Source organism: Cricetulus griseus, chromosome 4 (assembly GCF_003668045.3).
Source record: "Cricetulus griseus strain 17A/GY chromosome 4, alternate assembly CriGri-PICRH-1.0, whole genome shotgun sequence".
Lineage (NCBI taxonomy): Eukaryota > Metazoa > Chordata > Mammalia > Rodentia > Cricetidae > Cricetulus > Cricetulus griseus.
This window is the reverse complement of record NC_048597.1, coordinates 63,184,187-63,201,767: the sequence shown is the minus strand read 5'-3', so window position 1 is coordinate 63,201,767 and position 17,581 is coordinate 63,184,187. Positions and strand designations below refer to the sequence as shown.

At 40.4% G+C, this 17,581-nt stretch overlaps 1 protein-coding gene across 5 annotated transcripts in view; it reads left to right on the top strand.

Moving 5' to 3' along the window:
- Window positions 1-17,581, top strand: part of Tp63 (tumor protein p63) — a 205,869-nt gene that overhangs the window by 113,044 nt on the left and 75,244 nt on the right. The gene's annotated exons all lie outside the window — the stretch shown is intronic.

Sequence of the window (17,581 nt, the reverse complement as noted above, 5' to 3'; positions counted from 1 at the left end):
ATAATTTTGTAGTATTTAAATTCTCATATTCTTTTATATTTGAGATCAAATTGAGTTATGGGAGATTTTTTTAAAAGCAAAAAACCTAAATTAGTGACAATCAGTCATTGGTGCCTAAAATAATCTTTATTCCAATGACCATCTATCCTTTCCCTAAATGAAGCCTGGGAACGCAAAAGAGAAATAAACACAAGGCAAATCTGAATTCATGAACATACTGTAAGGTTTAATTCTGATGTTTTAACAAATATCTATTAAGACTTCTAGATTTTTTCTTATTTTTTAAAATCTAAATTTTAGGGAAAAAATCTGGTATCTACTCTTAGTAATCCTAGCCAGTTATAATTTTAGGTACAGTAGAGAGAACTGTGTTTCTGTTCCAGGGGAGGTGAGTCTTCAGATATAAGGCTAGCTGGGTTTCAAGCCCTGGGTAATAATGACAGAGCAGAGCACGGTAGCAATCACCTCAGAACTTGGGAACATTCCATCTTCACTGAGTGTGGTAACCAGACCAGGATCTCTAAGAATATTCTTATGCATATTTGCAAATCCATTTAATTATGATCAAAAATATACTGTTAGTCATTTACATAGAAATAGCACAGAAAGTAATCAATATGAATTTTATTACAGATTTATAGGAAATACTATCTCTGAAGCCTTACTAAAAGCTGAACAAAATAGTGAAAAGAAATATACAAATATTTGGTTTTGGGGATCCTGGGTACACGTCTCAGGGCTTCTACTTACTGTGCCTAATATGGGTGTTTGTTTTTATAAGTTTAGTGTGACTGATAGTTTTAACTGCTTACTGAAATACATTCTGGAAAACCAAGTGGCTTATTCTGGCAGTGTTTGATATGAACCTCTGGTATGTGTATGATGAAAATATATTGAACACTTAGGTTATCACACAGCACCTTTTTGAGTTTTATACTAAGAAAATATACACCCAATTTTGCCTTTTTGCCTACTTCCTAACTTTGTGTAATCATTCTTAAAAATCCAAAATGTAATTTAGAGAGAGAGAGAGAGAGAGAGAGAGAGAGAGAGAGAGAGAAATAGAGAGAAGGGAGACTTCCAAAAGTTTCCCAGACTTTGCTTCTTAACTGCAAAGTGCAGTAACAACTTTGTGTAACGCCTTGCCTTCTGCATGTTGTGGTGGGGGTGGTGGGGGTAGTGGGGGTGGGGGTGGTGGGGGTTGTAGGCTTGTTGGAGGGAGGGTTTTGTTTTGTTTTTGGGACAGAGTGCACTTTCTTATGAAAGAGACAGGGAAAGTTTTACCTGTCTGTCTCCTGCCTCTTTTTTTTTCCCCCTTTTCTTTTAAAGATTGGTGATAAGGAATTCTAACTACTTAATGAGATGGGAGAGGCTTCACTCCATTGGAGTGGAGGAGCCCAGGTGGAAGTTGATGGATTGGACAGGTAAAGTGAAGAGTCCCGCCCCTCACGCCTATAGTTGGGTATATATTAGGGAACCTTAAAGTATGTACAGAGAGAGAAAGAGAGAGGCAACCCGAGTTCTGTTATCTTCTCAGAAGATTCGAAGTGAAAGGCTCAGAGGGGGTGGGGGGGCTGCCAAAACCCTGGAAGCAGAAGAGAGAAGAGCAGCCTTGACCAGTCTTACTGCTAACATGTTGTACCTGGAAAACAATGCCCAGACTCAATTTAGTGAGGTAAGGCTTTTAGATTTTAGCATTCTGCATAGACATGGTTTTCTTCTCTGCTTATTCTTTGAAATCAAAACTTTCATAGTCGTGGTCCAAGTGGCCCATTGTAATGTGTCTGCCAGTCATTTGTAGGAATCTTCCTTTCTTCGTTAATGTTTTCTGTAGTGGCCATAAGGTTGTCTTTTATTGTCTTTGAGTATCAGATGAAACAGTAGGAGCAAAAAGGGGAAGACAGACATTCCTGGGTGGCACTGTGTATTTGAAGAAACACAATATTCAGGAATATGTAAAGTCACTTTTTTATGAGAACAGACAGTGGAAGTAGAGCACATTCTGCTAGGAACATGGATGGGAGCTAATGTCCCAGTGAGATGAATTAATTGATTGTATATTAACTGTTTGGCTCAGTTCTCCAGGCTTCACATTAAAAGCAAATGAATTTGTTGAAAGTAATGATGTAGGTGTGTTTAAAGCTATCACTTCTAAGTGTATCAGTCTGGAAGCTCATTTAAATTTGAAGATCCTGGAGGACTGTCCGGCACTATGTGGTCTGACTTAGAAGTTTACCGTGGAAGGGTAGATAAGTTACTGAAGATTCGTGCGCTATTAAGCATTTATGCGTGTGTTCATGAATGTGAGCATTCAGACACTCTCAATTTTAAGGACTTGGTGATTCTCTGCTCCTGTCTAGTCACATCCTTAGTTTATCTTAGGGATTTCAATCGCAAAACACAAGAATGAAGGGGAAGTAAGCCGCTGACGAGACTACAGGGCTCTGAGGAAGTGTCCTAAGGTCCAGAAGCCTAACAATATTAGTTTACATTCCTAGGAAGAGGCAGCTGTTTGTTGACACTAATCAGATTGGGGGCTGGGGTCCAGAGACTGGCTGTTGGGAAAGAGAGTTCAGAATTTCTGACGAGAATGCTTGCAGGTGCCTGCTTGGAAAAGGGAGACTGGGGTCCGGGGAGTCAAGCCTCTTTAAGAGTCAAAACAAAATGCACCGCAGTCAGCACAGACCACAAGAGGAAGAGAAGCAAAGGGCAACCAAGCAGGGCCAGCGCTGTTACTGACCATGCTGTTGTCTAGACACCTGAACTGTGCAAATATAACAGGGGAAATATCAAGTTATCTCAAGGAGGAAAAGGAAGTGCCCGCTTTCCTTTAAAACAGACATGCGGTCTTGCTTGTCCTCTCTAGAGAAACTTGAGTTTCTCGTTTTGCTTTAACATTGAAAGGTAGCTTAAAATGTTGGCAAACAATTTAAAGAAGTGCCCGTAACTTGTAGGAGTTGCTTGCTGTTTCCACTGGGTCTGAATTTGCTCAGTTTTAATAATTAAGAACTGGTCACTCTGCCAGTCTGACTTCGTCTGTGTTTGTGTGCTGTTTTGCCCGGTATTTCTGAAGTATCTAAGAACTAGCTATCTGTGAGCAAATGTGAAAGAAGAAAGCCAAGTCAATTCTGAGATATGGGTGAGGAAATTACAAGCCTGGTGTCAAGTGAAAGGAAATGGTCGTTTTAAGGAAACGACAGTGTCAGAAAAGAAAGACGATTTTATAAACTCCATGACGATAGTATATCTCTGTGGGAAGACTGCCTTTTATAGAAATAGTAATGTTTTATGTGAGAATATGGCAGCCTCATTATGAAGGAAATTCCTCTACACAGGCTTAGGGTTTTTTGGAATGCTAGACAGAAGAATGGTAAGGGTTCCTGAGGCGGCTGTGCCGGCTGCTGGAATGCTACTGAGCTACATAGAAAATAGCTACAAAAGAACATGGCTGAACTTCTATCTTCCTTCATTTTGCACGCTTGCTTCATGGCTTTCATGTTCTTCCAGTGTGTGTATTATGTGGGAACTTCATGACTGGGATCTGTTGGGACTGGTTCCCATGTTTGTGTAGGATTCTCTGTAAGATCTTGTGCGGTCTATAAGTAGTACACTGCTCCATATAAGTATTTGGAATATTTGGGTCCACATGCTTCTGCAAGTATGGAAATTTAATATGAAAGATATGGCACTTTGGTATTCATGTGTATTGATACCCATCAATACAGAAACAGCAAAGAATGGTTAGAATTGGATGGATTGGGGATACAAAAGGAATAGAATATCTAGTGAGAATTGCTTAATAACTATAATGTACTCTTCTGTATGCTGTGTTTAACTTTCCAGTTGTTTCCCTCCAATAAAGCTGGCTTGGGGGAAGCAACTAATGAACAGGAAAGTGTCCGGAAGGGAGGAGGATATGGGCAAGATGTGACAGGCAGGGCTTAAAGTCCTGCCCTTGTGTGACAATGGAGAAATAACAGGCAAGCGCTGGGATCCAGTGCCAAGCCTGAGACCATCCCAGACTCAGATAAAGAGTGTCACAAGACAGGAATTTCTTCACAGATTAAGCTCTACTTTCTAAAACAACACCACCACAAAAGCAAAAACAACAAACACAAATGCTGGACTGGTACCACACTCTACTGCACTTCTTCAGCATCTCTGTGTGTGTGTGTGTGTGCGCGCGCTCACACGTACATGCACGCCTGCACGCGTGTGTATGCGAGAGTGTGTATGCGAGAGTGTGTGTGTGTGTGTGTGTGTGTGTGTGTGTGTGTGTGTGTGTGTATGTCCGTGTGAGTGTGTGTGGAAAGAGAGGAGAGTGTGTATATAGTATGAGAGAGAGGGAAAGAGAGAAGAGAGACACTCTATTTTAGAACAGTCTTTTCTAAAAAGATCCTGTGTTGCTTTTTGGTGAGGGAGAGGGACACTTTGGTGGATTGATACTAACCAGAATCCAAGACTCAAACCTTCCATTTTCCTACTCAGAGTTTATTGTTTTCTTTTTATATTTGGGAGTGCGCCATGTATACAGTTGCATGCCATTTACTAATGTCTTTATTGGGAACTCCATGGGACAGTTGTATGCACTCTGAAGACGAATGATACAGAGTAGCTATCCAGAGAGGACACACTTACTCAAAGCTTTGGGGAAAGTGCTACAGCAGCCATGAGCCCCCCCTCCCCCCCCCTGCAGGCCAGGTCACTGCCCACTCAGCTGACCTCAGGGCCTGCATGGTCTCAGTGAGCATTTCTTAGCTCTGTCCTTTTTCTACTGGCTGGGTTTTAAATGGGGAGAACATTCTTCGTCGTTAATAAGATGGTAGTCCTAAGGGTTCCCAAGCTGTGTGGCAGACATCAGCAGCAGACTGAATTCGGGTATCAACCATGCTGAATTCACTCTCCACAGGGGAACATGGCCTCGCATTAGCTGTTTTCCAATTGGGTGCCCTCGAGCCCAAAAGGGACTGGGAGAAAGAGGTCTCAGATGTCGAACCATAGATCAGACCTCCTCACCACTACTGGAAAAGAGATTGGCTGATAATGAAACTCTTATCCTTTATCTAGATAAGGGAAAGCATGTTTGGTTTGGTTGTTTTTTAGAAGAGCAGTGATCCTCAACGCGGGTGTGGGGTGGGTTGAAGTCTGAATGGATGTTATCCACAGCCACCAAACAGTACTGGCTGTTCTTTCATCAGACTATATTCATCTCTTGAACACAAATTGGCTACAAATGTTCTCAGATTTGAACGGAGAGGATTTAGAATAAATTCTCTACCCAGCCCTGTTAAGGAAGTATGCCTCTGTGGCCATTGAGAGTTTGTTTACGGAGGATTTGAGTGAAAGGGTTAAGAAATATGCTGCAAAGAATGCACTGTAGCTTTCTTTGATGTGCGTTTGAAGGCTTAGGAAAGAAGGATATAGGTTAAAAATATCTTCTCTGATGGCTCTCAATGTCAACTTTTTTCCCTTTAGTTTTGAGTATTTTTCACTTTTTATTTTATATCAGTAAGAAGAGAAAACACCGATTATCAAAAGAGAACTCAGTTTTTTTTTTTAAAGGTCTTTTTCATAATTGACATAAGGGCTTTACTTTTTTGAAGATGGCAATGTTTTCCAAACCTAGTGGACTACTCTCCCTCCTTTGATATCTCATGAGAACGAGGGTGATGGGCACAGAGTTGTCTGTCGTTGTTCAGTGCTAACTTTAATGGCCCTTCTAGAGGGTATCCAATAGGGCAGGGCATTTGGGGTTCCAAACACAATGATTTGAAATGTTAAAAAAAGATAGTTGATTCGAAGTTCATCTCATTTCATCTCTATTCCCTTAAGAATATAATTTCAAAAGCACAAGGAAATAATGTTGATAGAGGTCTTTAATGTGCTGTGGAAGTGTGAGCAATATGCAAAGTATCAGAGGAGAACTAAAACCCTGATAAGAAGCTCAGGAAAACCCAAATGTATACATAGGATGCAGCTGAACTTGGATAGACACACAGAAGTGTCTGGGTCCTAGATTTACAAGGGGGAATGAAGACTCTAGGGAAAGTGAAAAAACAGAGAAAGCACATGACTTGAGTGCTGGCTGACATACCCAGAAATGTCATGTGTGTAGTTCAGTGGAATAGAAAGTGTGGAGCCATTAGGACATAGAGTTAGAAACATTAGATGAGTGGCTAAACAAGGACCATGTTACTGAGAGCATGGTGTGTCGACACAGTGGTCATGGCAAATCTGGGATGGGCTCTGAGTAGTGTGTAATAGGAGCCCTCTCTGAGAGCTCTTGGGGAGGATAAATGGCTCAGCCATGGACTGCATGGAAGCAGAAAATCGCATTCCTTCACTATACATTGGCTGCCAGTTCTACAAGAATAGCCACCACTTCACTGCAACATTTGGAATGGTAGAAAGGAACTGTTTCTCAGGTCTCATTCAGCTAGTGTACTCTCTGCCCATAGCTCTCTCCAGTAGCCGTGGTTTCTGCCACAGATGAGTTGAGAGTATTTAGTCTTCTTTTGTCCTCTTTATAGCTGCTATTCCATCAAAATTATTAATAGTACCCCTTTTCATTTGCAAAAAAAGTTCTAGTAAGTATTCAAATTATTCAGTTTCTCTAAAAAAGGACTCTATTCTTCTTTTCATTCTTTTCCCTAAATAAACTACCCCAAAATAAGAAGGAACATATATTGGCCTGAAGACCAGACAGCAGCCACAAACCATACAGATTATTTTTCCCATTAGAAGTCATATTTTCATCTGACTCGTTTGTCCCAGAAGCTAAGTTTAGACACACCGACTGTCCTAGTAAGGAAGGCAGAAATAAGTAAGGAGTAGCCAGAGACTTCAGAGATTTTGCCAACCTAAGAAGGAAAGAATATGCTTATAAATGAGTCCAACATAAAACAAGCTTGTTAGAGACACTATAGGTTCTCAGAGAGGGGTGATGCGGGGGGGGGGGGTACATTATTTGTGATGAAGGGAATATTTCACGGGATCACAGCATCCATAATTCAACAAGGAATGGAGGGAAGAAGAGTGTGTGGAGGATATAGGTGTCAAATTAATAAAATGCAAGAGAGAAGGGAAATGGATAGAGGCATACTGATTTGAAAAGAGAATGTGCTCATGTATACATTGACGTGCATTAAAAATTGAGGGCTTTCCCAGAAATAGTAAGAGACAATCAGAAGGGCTTGTATGCTCTGGAAACATGAATAGTGTTGACAAATTTGAGGTTGATGGCTTTGGTGACATGCTCTGGGGGTGATAAGTGGCACACTACAGAGACAGAGAAGAATTGTCCCTCAAGACTGCCTGGCCTGAGAGGCATTGAGGGTTACCAATTCAGTTCCATAGACTTCAGTGGTGACAGATACTGTGTCTTTCATTTATATGGAAATCTGAATTAGGGACAAAATTCAGATGTTTCTCTTTGTTATGAATTCATTATATTTATTAGCTATTGTAGGTCCAGAATAAGGAAACCAATTCTGGTCACTACTCTCGATGAAAATCGCAATTCTGAACCTAAACATGGAGGACCAGACACCCTTGTGACATTTGTTAACATGAGATTTCCAGTTGGTAGGTAATAGAACAGAGAGATGTACAAATGGCACATTTAAGATCACTGCCATCTCAACAACCAATTAAGAAAAATAAAGTTAACACATTTAAGCTTTAGTTTCTCACATAGAGTATCTCACCCATGACATTTTAAACTTTGATTTGGAGGCAATAGCGTCTGAAGAGACATGTCAAAAAAAAATATCCTTATGTTGGGAAAGGCATGATGTTTCCTTCCATATTCTCCCTTAACACCTGTTTCTCCAAAGAAGAGGTACAGGCAACCAAAGAAAACAGAAGTATAGAATAGCAAGAACAGTAGCGCAGGTCTTGGGTGGGTGCATGGTGATGGGGGAGTTGGTGACTTGATTTAAAGGAAAAGAAAAGCCGGGTGTGGTGGTGCAAACCTGTAATCCCAGCCCACTTGAGGCTTTATACTTTACATTTGATTTTTCTTACTTGATCTGGTAGTTTCTATTAGAAATTGTATTCCTCTCCATTTTCTACTAAAAAAGACCTGTGTTGGTTTGCTTTTCAAGACAGAGTTTCTTGTGTAGTCCTGGCTGTCCTGGAACTAATTCTGTAGACCAGGGGCTGGCCTCGAACTCAGAGATCTTCCTGCCTCTGCCTCGATTGTGCTGGGATCAAAGGTGTGCACCACCACACCCATCTGACATGGGATTTCTCATTTCTAAACTTCTTTGATGCTTTACTGTGACTGACGTATGTGCCCTAAGTTTTCAATGAAGTAGTTCTAGTTTGTTCTTTGAAGACAGAGTAAGGTTGGACAACTGTAAATTAAAGCGGAGATGCCGTCCCTAGATAATACCCATTCGTCTATTTCAAATCAAGCAACTGGTGTTAAGGTGAATCACACATTGATTATATAAAGGGGGATAAGTATGAAATCTTTTTGAAAGACTTGATATCTTATTCAAAACCTGTAACCTGCACTTCATCTTCTTTTTTGTTTAAGAGACAAAACAAAGGTAAAAAATATTTTATAAAAACTGTGGTGTATTGTTGGGGAAAGAAGCTCATGAGCCACTCTTGTCAGCTACTCTGGAAACTGTACAAAGGAAACAGTTCTCCACTCTTACTGGTGCAGAAGCCACTAATAGGTGCAGTTAGTATAATACCCCTGTGAGAATTAACCCCCCACCCCCAAGAAGGCTGGCTTTAGACAGGACTCTACCCAGGCCTTTTCTTTCTTCCTTTCAAGCTTGGGTAAAACCCCCACAGGGGCCATTCCCAATCCAGGCAGTGATCTTTCTCAAGTTGATTCTTTCTCAGATCACAGAGACAATGGGGAATAAACTCTGTTTACTCAAATCAGTCTGGATTAGTGTCACTCTATTGATGGAATCCGAATTAAAAGGAAAACCATTACCCCTCACAAAGGACAACATCAGATGCATGGGGAATGGCTTGACTACTTTTAAATAGACCAAGGGAGTCTGAGCAGACTAAAGTGGAGGGCCCATCAGAAACCTACAGAGAGAGAGATGGCAGAACAGGTGAGGTAGAGGAAACTTTTCTGAGCCTGCTGCAAGGGAAATTCAGCCATGTCCAAGTGCTTAAAAGGTTCAAAATGCCTGCCTGCCTTCTGTACTCCAGTACCCACTATTTTGAAATGACGTGCAAAATAATAAAAATATTCGAGTCTTGTCCTTGTTATGTTCTGCCATGGTTTTCCTTGATGTCTGATAGGTTATTTGGTTGGTTGGTTGGTTTGGGGTTTCTTGCAGTACAATGAGTTTTATTCGTTTCTGTTAAATTTCAAGTAACAAGGAAGATTTTTGAGGAAATGGAAGAGTTTCTTAATTTAAAACTGGCTTGTACACTATCTAGCAGGTAAATGGGGCAGAGTAAATGCTACTTTCATTTAATTGATTACCCAGGAGGGCAGAGAATGTGTGTGATAAAAACAAAGCAAAACAAAGAGATTAGATCTTTATCTTGTATTGCAGCTGAAGTGTTTGCTTGCTTCTGCCTTGTTTCCCTGATTCAGTCTGTCCCTTATGTGTCCATGGGTCATCACCAGAGAGGTGGGCAGTTTAATCTGGGTGAATGAGCCTGGTGAAGAGCAAACACACTCCTCTGATTGTTTTCCATGCTCTGAGAAATAGTAAGTCCTTTTGCTTAAACACGACATCCAAGCTTTTTCCCTCAAAGATACCTTTAAGGCGGCTGATGGAGTGCCACTCTTTGAGTGAGTGAGACAAATGCTTTTCAGAGTAAGGGATCCTTTTGCCCTAGCTGCTAACCTCAGTTTGATTTTGCATTAAAAGTGCCAGTTTAGAGAATATCCCAACACTGGGTATGTCACAACGTCTCATTACAAAGCACAGTAAAGCGCCGAAAGCTTTACCTCAGATGAAATGAAACATGTAGCAATCAGCCGGACAGCTGACAAGCAGAAGTAAATTAGAGGGCTGGGGCAGAGCACAACAGCAGAACACTCGTCTAGCAGATGAGAGACCCCGCATGTGATGGCTGGCACTGCAAAAACAAGGAAATGAAAATAAAATGAGAGCACATTTGAAAGTGCTATGACTCCAGGAGCATACCCCTTTCTTCTTGCTTCAGTGTTCACCTTTCAAGGAAAGGCTGCTGTGGAGCCCTCCTAGTGTGTGCTATAAAGTCTGGACCAAGGTCATGAGTTTAGAACATTCCCAAGAAACGGTTTATGAGTTTGAGAAACCCAAGTCTTGGTTCTTCAAAACATATATTTGTAAGTCATTGTTAATCATGTTATTATTCTAAACAGAATTCTGACTAACTGGGCAGGAAATTGTGGACGTCAGACAGGGCGGAGGCCAAGTTTGTGGCCTATCTATTAGAAACTAAAGCTTGTTTCTAAGCGGTTCCTTTCCAAAGGAACCAATGTTTGCCCATAAAAGTCTTTAATAGAAGTAAATAATTGCAAGATTGGGACTACTATTGCCGACCTGCATGCATTGAAAAGGAAGTCTAGACCATCAGGTAAAAAGTTCTCTGCCTTGGCACAAAAGTGATTATGTGCTCATTTTAAGGAAGTAGAGGCTCCTTAGTAAGCTCCTCAGCTAGGTGTGAGCCACCAGCGATTACTCATTGCATCATGAGTGACAATTCTGGCTATTCTGCTATAGGTTCCCACCAAACACTGATGCTCAAAGCACAATTCCCACCTACCAAGAGCATGAAGAATACAAAGCCAAGGTCACAGGAATTATGTGAGATGCCCTATATTGCTCAGATGACAGATGAATGCCAGGTGCATGCAGAGCTGTGTCAGGATAAACCAACATTGCTTTGTTGTGTTAGGACAGAGGAAAGGCCTTCTGCATGCCATTTGTAATTGAAGGATTTTATACTTATTTCTGAAAGAACCAATTCCTGGCATCTACTGTGCCACAGACACTTCTCCAAGCAGTAGGGATTTGTCACTGACTACAACACCTATGATCTCACATAAGTTTATTGTCTGACAGAGCAGACCAATGTTTACCAACTACAGCTGCAGTGATAATTATGCAGTACCAAGGGGAAGGGTTATGAAAATGGGAAGCAAAGGGTAAATCATCTGTTTGGGCAGTGAGATGAGGAGTGAATAGAAGACACGGAAACCGGAAGTTGAATCATGAAGCAGGAGTGCACTTTGGAAAAGTTGAAGGAAGGGCTGTTTGCCAAAAGGCCATTTCAATGACACTACCTCCAAGGTCAATTTAAAGATGGGGCCATTTTGTTCTTACGACAATATGGGTCTCCCCAAGGGGTTCACCATGCAGAGTCTGAGAGTGCCATGAAGAGATTTGCAGAATGTTTTCTGTGGAAGCTCCAAGGAGCTTGTGGTCTTTTTGGAACTATAGATAAAATAGAGGATCTCTGAGAACAAGTAATGGCTGATTGGGCAGTGGGAAGCTTTTGGCTATGTGAAAGGAGTGTTTTCCTTAAAAGAAATGTTTAAATGAAAATTCCAGGCAGACAGTTCCATCCTCCTCATAGGTGCTCAGGATGAAGGGCTAATAGATGAATCACTTCACTAGTGTCACATTATGGCTCCTGGTGCTATGCTGGACAAATTATGTAATCTAATGAGCTTAAGTTCTCTCATCTATAAAAAATATAAAATGTGGTATCTATGAGGACACACGGGGCAGAAAGTACAAAGCAGTTGGAAACTATCAAGTCCAAGCTGAAGTCTCAGTAGGAGAATTAACATCAACACCAGCTAATGCCATCCCACAAAGAAGCTTGCATATGAACACTAAGCATATATCACATTTTTAGGGTTTGCTTTGGACATAAGTGTCTTCTGCATCATGTTATCAATGAGCTATGTTTCTACTCCAGTGTACTCACCCCACTGTTTTGTGTCATGGCTGCTGACACAGATTAAAACATGAACTGTGATGGGGTCTGGAGAGATAACTCAGAGTTTAAGAGCACTGGCTGATCTTCCAGAGGTCCTGAGTTCAATTCCCAGCAACCACATGGTGACTCACAACCATCCACTATGAGATCTGGTACCCTCTTCTGGTGTGCTGATATACATAGAAGCAGAATGTTGTATACATAATAAATCAATAAAATCTTTAAAACAAACAACAAACATGAAGTGAGAATCATTTTCCAGCTTCTGCTGTCACTGGATTCTATTTTCTATGTAGATAGCCTGACTTTCAGTAAAGATCTTCATTAGGGTGTACTGTCTTTCCCCCAAATTACCCCATGTGTAAACAGAGCTAGCAAAATATATGATTACTCTAGGCTTATGATGGCCTTAGAGAACAAAATAGGAAAAAATGGCCATAAATATACTTTGCCTTTATTTTAATGACTAGCTGCCAGGTTGAAAAATCTGAAGGTCTGAATATCTTTCTCTAACATGTCATGAATTATAGCATTAATTAAAAGTATATATTTCTGCTTTCCATCATGCCTACATTTTCTTAGTATGTAATGGGGTAAGAATTGACATTCCTCATGGTTTGTACTTCTCTGTCCTGATTACTAAAGTCATCGAATTAACTTTTCACTCTCCTTAACTGAACTTTTATACACTTCTTCTTAGCTATGAATAGGTCAGGTTTTATCTTCAATGTATTCCCTATTTTCTGCCTTTCAAAACTCTACAGTGTTTATTGACATCTTTGTCCCCTTGATCAGCAGACTTTAATCTGTTTGTCTCGGCTGTTCATGTAGTTTTTAAAAACATCTCTCATAAGTCATAGAGTCTTGCTAAAATATTCTAGTAAGTATTCTGCCTATATTCTAGACTTGGTTTTGCTTAAAGGCTTCATTCTTGCAATTTGCTCATTATATGAATGCATACATTTTATTTCCAGGCACTTACTTTTTATGATTATGTGGCAAACAAAAGAAATAAAATAGCTTATATTTATTAAAATACGGTTTTTAGAAAAGATGATGGTACCTACACATTTAAGGTAAAAAGATGTTGATCTAATTGAACATTCTTCTGTAAATATTTTCTTGACCTCAAACAGAATGCTTTAAGTTAATTATGTTCAATTCTAGCATAAAACAAACCATCATTTTCTGAATTGGGACAGGTGGTAGAAGACATAGAAAATGGCAAGCATTTCTCCCTTAGGCAGTGTTTGTTGAAAGCACTCCTCTGCTAATATTATTGGATGAAAATACTGTGTGTTAACCTAGCATATAAGGGAATGAATATTTTGCAAAGCCAAGGTCATGAAGAAACTGTTTTCTTTTCCCAGGGGAGCCACAGAGGCCCCTCCATTAAGCCCAAGGCCAAAGATTATACCTACAGAGGGAACTAGCTATGCCACTAGGTTTTTTAGGTTTGACCAGACAAATCTTAACAAAGACAAACTGATGATTTCATTGGGAAAGTAGGGCACTAGCATTATTTTAAAATAGCTTCACAGAGGAGCTATTAGAAGGTGAGAACTGGTTCTGCCATCCCATTGTCTTCATGGTTTTATGTAGATTCTTAGCCCCTAGGAAGCTGGGGTCAAATTTGCTCACCTTCTTCACCCCAGGGAAGAGCACATTGCTGGTAGTGTCACACTTAATCCCATGCCACCAGTCTGAGAGTTCTGTTACACTTTAACAATCCAAATAGAAACATGAGAAGTGCTGAAGATGTCTAATCCCCTAGCCTTACCTAATATCCATTCAAGAGCCAAAAATATTTTTCCAAATGAAATGTTAGTTATTTTTCCACACGATCTCAATATACCTAGCACAGACAACAGCATCTGAGAAAGATTAGGATACTTGCCTTCTACAGATGAATTTGTGGGGAGGAATTTTTCTTTTTACATACACAAGTTTTATCTGAGCCCCATTTGCAAAGCAGTGTTCCAATGATTTGACACTTTTTTTGGTGTGAATTTTGTGTAGGAAGATGATAAATTGTAAGCTTCAAGTGACTACAGATTCAGGTGTTTAAGGACTCTATTTGCAGCAGCATATCAAAATATTATGGAAATCATATGAAGAAAATCCAGGTCCATCAAATGTTTCAAAGTCTAAAATGGTCACAAGACCATAATTGAGGAAAGAAAAAATAAAATGAAGTACAGGGGTGGGGTTCTATTCTTTAGACATTTTGAAAGATCACACAGAGAGAATCTAATCTTCGCTGTCTTAATTCTGAAGTTTAGTAGGACACGGTCAGGGTATGTAGTCAGCTGTAGAATGCAGAACTTACACGGAAGCAGGAGGCAAAGGCAATGCTCTTCCTTTTACTTGGTAACTGACAGTTGGAGGTGCTCTTTGCTCCTGTTGAAAGCAGATTTTCTGCCACAGGGATCCTTTTTCTTGTCACAACCATGTCTGTGTTCCTCAACATTCTAAGGGTGTTCCCTGACATCCACGAGTGTGGTATATCCTTGTGAGTACCATGTATTTCATCTCTTCAGTGTGGAGATAAACTAATGTGTGATGGCTGTGAATATACTTCAGGGATAAGCATGGGAGATATTTCAGGTCCAGTCAGGGAGTCCTGAATTTCCACGTAACTTCTCCAGAAAATTAACCAACTGCCTAAAGTCAGGGGGAAACAATTATCTTACTTTATAAGGAGCATAGTGAGTAACAGAAAAACTGTACCCATTTCTATGTACATATTTTATGAAAAGAAGGCTACCTCTTCTCACAGATGTGGCAGGACAGGCACATGACCTTGGCATCCATTTTTTTTTTTTCTGTGCACCTGCAGATCACCTGAGGGATTTCCTGAGATCAAGACACTTGGTCATTAGAAAGAGACTCTCTGCTCCATTTCATTTCAAATACCCTGACACTCTTTGTTATACAAGAAACACAAACACCCAATGGAATTCTTCCCATGGCAGCGTTTGCATCTGATGCACAAATGTCACATTCTGGTGTCTAACACTCTTCCTTGTCATCATTAATAACCAATTAGCATTCCAGCCTACCTCATTTCTCCTCTGTGTGTCCATGGTATTACCAAGAGTAAAGAAGGGGACAATGCTGTTTCCTCCTCTGCAGTAGCTGCAATTGGCTGGAGAATGATTCTTCTACCACCTGCCCAGCTTCAGAGAATAATGGTTTATATTAGGATTAAACACATTTCACTTAAAACATTCCATTTGAGATCTACACGGGAACATCTTCACAATGCCATTGGGCATTGCTTAACTTTTCCGTATCAGACTTGAAAAATGCTTAACATTGTATATAGAGGCCCTGGATTTTCATCTTGCATTAAGTACTAGAATGTATTTTCCTCTCCTTTCTGGGAAACCATTAGAATTCTGAGCAAAGTTGGTTTGTCCTTCTTCAGTCAATGTATGTAGTTATTCCTCCAATTAAAGGAAGGAAGGAAGGAAGGAAGGAAGGAAGGAAGGAAGGAAGGAAGGAAGGAAGGGAGAACTCTTTTAAATACTGCATATTTCAAAATTAGCTTGTAGTTCCTGTGGCTTTTGACTTACTGATTCCCAACAAACTAAGGAATTTGTCCAAGAAGAACTTCCCCGTGTACCTTTGTTTTCACTGTGGGTCCTTGTTTATTCATTTCTCTTTATAGACATTAGAAAAAATCAAAGATATGTTTCTTTGTTCTCATCTAAGCCCACAATTAGAAGTGCCAGCTTTGTCATTTTTTTTTTTTAAAGAGGCAATTGAGTACACTGCTTGGATTGATTTCTTTTTAAAGCATACTTTGGGAAGAATTTAAATTGAAATGATTTTCTACTTTTTATTGCTGGATAACAAATCGAGTTTACACAATTCTGAGAACTCTAGGTTTATAGTATATGTGTTAAGGGATTCATAGAAAGAAATCATGCTGGTTTTGGTCATTTCTAGTCTGCAATTTTACTCAACTGCATGGCTTTGGAAGGAGATCTATCAGCAGCCACCGGGCTCTCAGTGAGTTTTGGAAGTTTCTTGGTGTCAAGTATGCTCAGCCTTGCAGCCAGGGCAGGGCCAGCCTTTTAGATGCCTCTGTAAATGGAATTTTACTTTTTCTTAAGTCCTTGGAGAATTGATGTGTTTGCTTACTGGCTTTTAAAACTCAGCCCCCAACTTTTTTCTTTATATGTATTTGGGGGAGAAGATTCAAAGGACCGGTGTTTCTTTGTTCTCATCCAAGCCCACAATTAGTTGATGTTTCTGCTGTGTAGCCTGAGGGGAAGGGAGGGGTGTGCCAGGCCAGCAGTCATTTTACTGCCTGCGAGAAAGTGTTCAGCTAGCTTCTTTTTCCTTTTTGTCAGGGACCACTGCCTCCCTAATTGTCCTGCTATAGGGAAGCACGTGCCCTCGCCAGCATTATCTGATTCCTACAGGACTTCAAGAGCGCTTTGTATACTGACCCTTAACTAAACACAAATAAGATTTCTTCAATCCCCGTCCCAAGCTGTGGCCTCGGGCTTGCTACCTAAAAGCTTTAGTTCATGAAGGTGTAGACACATTTGTACCTCCTTGGTTTTATTTTTTTTTCCCTTCTCTCGGTGTCTACCTGTAGTTCAGCCCACCTGTCTTGAAGGGAGGTTGAGGGGTAGGAACTGTCGAAGTCAGAAGGGAGAGAAGACGAGACAAACAGCTGTTCCTGTCAGCATGAGGATAAGTGTAAATAGATTAATAGTTATTTACAGAGTGAATGGGAGGTGCCATTCAGCAGTGGAATGTGAACGCGTGAATGTAATGGAATGGGTGTGCAGCTAAGAGCATCTCAGCAGATGCTCTCTGGACTGAATGGAATGACTGAGCCCATTTAGTCCTCCTAGGACAGAATTAAGTTGAATAAAATCTTGTCATTATGTTATTAATGTTTGAAATGGAAAGCAAAATTCAAGCCCTCATTTCTTCTTTCTGTTTTCCTTTCCTTTCTTCTTCTTCTTCTTCTTCTTCTTCTTCTTCTTCTTCTTCTTCTTCTTCTTTTTGTTTAAATCTTTTAAAATATTGTTTGGTCTTCCTGATTTTCCACAGTCTGGGTCTCTTGGGGTTATATTTCTATTGAAAAACTAACCTCCTTGGTTCCTTTTAAAACTATGCACCAGTACAGGGATTCTCTCCCGCTTTATTAGCTGTAATAGAAAATAACACTTGCATGGGTTAAAAGTTTCCCCGAAGATAAGCTGTCCCTCCCACAAGCCAGTGACCCCTCTGGAAACTGTCTCAGTGTAACTTGGGTTAAGGGAGGGCTGTCCCTTCCAGCTGACTTCAGGCTTTTTCAGAATTTCTGCTCTGTCTGGTGGGGAGATCACATCCCCACTCTGGTAATAGGAAAGTTGTCTTGCAGGTTAATGGGAAGGTTTTGACTGATTCCACAAACATCTCACGGAGAAGCAACCCTGCCCCTGGGGTCTTTTCATATAGAAAACAGCAGCACCTGTCTGTTGGGGCTATATGAGCTTAAGTTCTGAATCATGTCCACCACAGAATTTTATCCCCAAAGAGGTGGTGTGTCGTTTAGCTACACATGTTCTACTGTAAAGAAAACAGAATTGCTACAAATATGAGTAGACAGATTATTAAAAATTAGACCAGATTAGCATGCTAGCAGGCTACT